The sequence below is a fragment of the Papilio polytes genome, unplaced genomic scaffold (assembly GCF_000836215.1).
Source record: "Papilio polytes unplaced genomic scaffold, Ppol_1.0 DF821400.1, whole genome shotgun sequence".
In the NCBI taxonomy this organism is placed as follows: Eukaryota; Metazoa; Arthropoda; class Insecta; order Lepidoptera; family Papilionidae; genus Papilio; species Papilio polytes.
In genome coordinates this window covers 3,928,094-3,932,889 of record NW_013527804.1, presented here as the reverse complement: position 1 = coordinate 3,932,889, position 4,796 = coordinate 3,928,094, and positions in this window count along the sequence as shown.

The following is a 4,796-nucleotide window of genomic DNA, read 5'->3' as shown; positions in this document are numbered from 1 at the left end:
GAATTTGAAATATTTACATGATGTAAGAACATACTTAAATTTATTTAACGTTATTTTCAAACATTGATAGATTACCCGTACATTTTAGTAATATAAAATATTGGTGCTTTTGTATTGAAATTATTATTATTATAAGATGGTTTTAATTTAAATGGAGTAGTTTTCCGAGAAGACTGTCCGATATTATTAAATTAATGTTTAGTTGATAGTTTAATTTATTTTTATTGTCAAATAAATGCTTGAGGTGGTGCTTTTGAGAATTTTGAAGTTTTTTAGAAATTTGACCGTTTTTGTAGTTTTTTAGACATTTAAGGTATTTTAGGTTACTATACTTTCGATATGTTACAGAAATATCTATTGTAACGAAATTCGAACAAATGATAAGTTTAATGTCAAATGTCACCTAAAATGTTTTAATTAAAGGTACAGAATTAGTATTTGCTATTTGCTAGTTCTAAATGGTGGCGGTTAGGCTCGAGTTAGTGATAAGACGTCATTAGCGCCACCTCGAAACAAGATAGAAGTTAAGGACTCTTTTAATTATTTTATGATTAAGATGAAATTGTCTAATATGTTTGTTTAAATGAATCATATATTGTGATAAAATTTAGTTGTAAGAAAACAGTTTTTTTTAGTTTATTTTTAATAAACAAATTACAATATCGGTTGTTTTATTATTCAGCAAATAGTTTAAATTTAAAACCTTTACATTCTGTGTAACAGTTACAAAAAAAAATATATTTATAAAGTACTGCTATCTTATACTTTTACTTACTAAAAAAGAGGGTATTTTATTAAATCCTAAATCCGCATCACATAACATTGGTTAGTTATTTTAATCAAGCAAAATACATTTTGCATATTAGTTATTATCACATTAGCCGAAATATTAAGACTTTTAACAGCAATTTTTCCTTGTTTTTGTTATGAAATTAATTTGTTTTGAAATATTTATTGAATGGATGACATAACTCAACGTTTACGTGTTTCTGGACTTCCGAACGCAAGCGCATTGCAATCATTCATAGACTAAAAAAAACTTTTTGTCTATGACACAACATGACATCATGGCTGTCAAAGAGTATTATTTCCGCCATCAGAGTTCTTTTAATACTTAACATTGCATTTTTTTATTTCATTAAATGTCTTCATAGAAAATTTCAGCTAATCTTAAATAATCACTAATTGCATTAAGTATAATACGAAAAGAAAGCGCTAAAATTTAGCTACACGGTATTTTCCATTTCGAAATATATATAAGCCACACATTGTTCCAGTTGTTTTGAAGTATTCAATTGCAGAAATAACAAGTACCCTTGCTTAAAGTTTACATACAAAAACAACAAAAATGTTTTAAACATTATTAGCAAGCAGTACAGCAAACAGCCAGTTTTGTTACATAGCTGTTTGTCACTTAATCTATGACATGTGAGGTAAGGTGATGCTTTCGCGGCGATCTTTTGCCTCGCCTTCGACGCTCGTTCGTACTCGCAGTCACAGATGATAATTTGGAATTTTCTACATGAATAGTGATTATTACTGAAGCCCTACATTAAAAGTGTACGTGTTATGTTAATAAAATCGCAAATTGGATAAGAAATTGTTTGTTCGTTGTGATTGTGCAAGTGAATCCAATTTTGAGGTAAGTAGGTACTTTGGCCTATAAAAAGGTGTTTTATTTTGTATGAAATTGAGTTACAGACAAATTATAAGTGATATCATATCTTATTAAAAACGAGGAGTGTAAGATTACAATAAGTTTGTACCTTGTTTTCTATACATATGTAAATTCTTAATAGATTTCGGTCTTTAGGTTTTATTAGCCTTGTAACTTCTCATTGAAGCTTTTTGCCGCTTGTCAAATTTAACGAATAAATTTATACTTAAAATTGTATTTCTTGCTTGGGATGATTCAAAACTTATTTATAAAAGCGTTTTAACATATTCTTAAGTAGGTTTTTTTTTATTTGAGTCTTGAACATACAATTTAGTTTAAATATTAAAGAATCACGAAGGTAATCAGGCTATACCTAAAGATAAGTATTGTGAGTAATCATCTATCAAATACAATAAGTCAAGTGGTTGTGCAGCTAATGGGGCGTGACAGGTTGCTATGCATTGAGTAGCATGACATACATGTAACAAGCACATTTATGTGAAGGCTAAATTTTTATGCTACTGTAATTACTTAATTTTGAAATTTACATTACAAATTTTAGTATTGTGTTTAATATATCTTATAAGATAAAAATAATAGTAAAAAACATAGCCTACGTTACTCAGTGATAACATAGTTTTTTAATGGTGCAAGAATTTTCGAAATCGGCCAGTTTTTGTGTTATTTCAATACATACAAGAGTCTAAAAATACAAATCTTTCCTCTTAATACAATTAGTATAATGATGATGTAATGGTACAATTAATGATATCTTAAATACTTATTAATGACAATACTTAAATTTGATCTCTTAGTCTTGTTACTAGTATTTGATAATAATCCCCATTATTAAGAATATTGATTATGATGTTATAAGTAACAAAGTAAAAAAATGCATATTAAATTGCAATAGATCTGTTTTAATCTTTTATTTATGTCCTAATAATAAACAATTTGATTCAATGTTATTTAGATTACAAATAAAGATTTAAAATAACCTGACAATTCAAATCAAGTTATCTGCCTCTAATGCTGGGTTGCTGAAGTTTCCGTTTATTACCTAGTGATAGTAGTTTTAGGTTGAAGCAAGTTTCAAAGGAGTTAACTCAACTTATGTAGTTCAGAAACGCATTTGAAGAAGTTATCAAACCAAATTAATACTAATGAATTGGTAAAAGTAGCTGGGAAACCGGTCATAAATAGTCGAGGTTGGTGGTCAGTTAGATTATCCAATAAAAATAGTTACATTTCTCATGAGATCTTTGAAGACATAAGTCTTTTCGTAATATGAGTTGATATAGTAATGCATTTGCTAGTATTTTGAATCTATACTAATACTATAAAGATTTGTATTTTTGTATGTATTTAAATAGTTCAAAAACTACTGGGCCGATATTGAAAATTGTTTCACCATTAGAATAGTAATTTATCTGTTAGTAACATAGGCTATGTTTTAGATATTCATGCAGACGAAGTCGAGCAACAGCTCATCCACTTGGCTTTATCCCTTACAGAGGGTCGGCATAGTATGTTCTGCTCTTCCATACATCTCTATCAGCCGTCATATCTGAATCCACTCCTTTCTTAAGCATATCCTCTATAACACAATTCATCCATACTTTCTATGGGCGACCTCTACCTTTGTAGTTTGTCTTTAAGTCACAAGCAACAGCTAGTTTAAAATAAAGATACATTCAATAATTTGTAAGTTTTTGCCACTTTTATCATGTGTGCAAATGAAGTGTTAAAATGTACTGATTATTTCTATATTTATCAAAGATAACATACCATATGGCTTTCTGGTTTGTAATAATGTGAGCAAAGTGAAGGTTTTAATTTTTAATCAGATATTACAATTTTGAGCAAAAATATATTTCAGACCAAACACTGTAAGATATTCTTATGTCTAAGTAAGTCTTATTTCCATTTCATAGGTAAATTATTCATTTTGATAAGCAAAGATGAGATAGTGTTTGTTAGGCAAATGTTTTTTTTACATAAAATATAGACATAACTCTATAGACATAGTATTATCTGTTCATTTATAAAGAAGTAATGTTTTTGCTTATGTTTTTTTTTATGGGCGGCTCCATGCCGCCCTCTCATACCCCTAACATTTGGACCAGGAACGTTGCTTACTTTTTTCCTATTTTCAACTTGATATCTTTGTTAAAACTTAAACTTTTTTAAAATTCATAATATTATACTTAAACTATTTACAAAATTTCCTATTTCTATCTTGACTTATTTCTAAATATCACTTTTTGCGCTACATATTTACAAAATTGCTTATGTTTGTCTACTCCATTGTTGATAATTATCATCCGACTGACTCAGACGGCTTGTCTTTTCTTAATTTCATTTCAAACCAATTGTTTAATTTTGTATGTGGAAGAAAATTTTAAAAACATTATTGTTTTCTTTGGAAGAATACACCAAAAGTATAACTGCAATTTTACATGTTCAATAAATAATTCATGAATCATTATGCAAGGAGACTCAAAACCTGCCGCTGACTAGTTTGTCATGTAAACTTGCTTCAGTACATGAATTCATTTCAATATTTAGGGCCTGTCCCACCACTGGCCGATAGAGATGTTACTATCAGATAAGGTAACAAAATCCGTTATTTCTATCACATATTTTGCATGTTGGATTGTTATCAGACAATTTACAATTTCGGGACAGGCCTTAAATCTTACTTTATTGTTAAATATGTTAATTTCCAAGATTTTGGTATTTATTATTGGTTGCTATTCACGCTAGATTAGTGGGTAGTTAGTAACTAGGCATTTTTTGAAATGGTAGGGATAGATAAATATGCATTTAAAAATGATATCTACTTCAACTAATTTATGAATATACCTTAGGTAGTTTTAACGAAATGATATGGAGCAAGAATGTAAATTATTATTCTAAATTTATAATGTAATTTTTTTTGTGGTTAGAAGAAAAAAATTACGTAAGATTTTTTAGTGATTTCTTCATTTTACGATCGTGTAAATTTTTTTTAAATGGGTGTGTTACCTACAAACCCGAATTGCTTGGCGTTCCCCGTAAATCCAAATAATTTTGACAGATTTTCTCAGTCGCCGTCTGGGGCGTGTGTGGGGTCGGGATGATTCGACGAGCAAGGTCG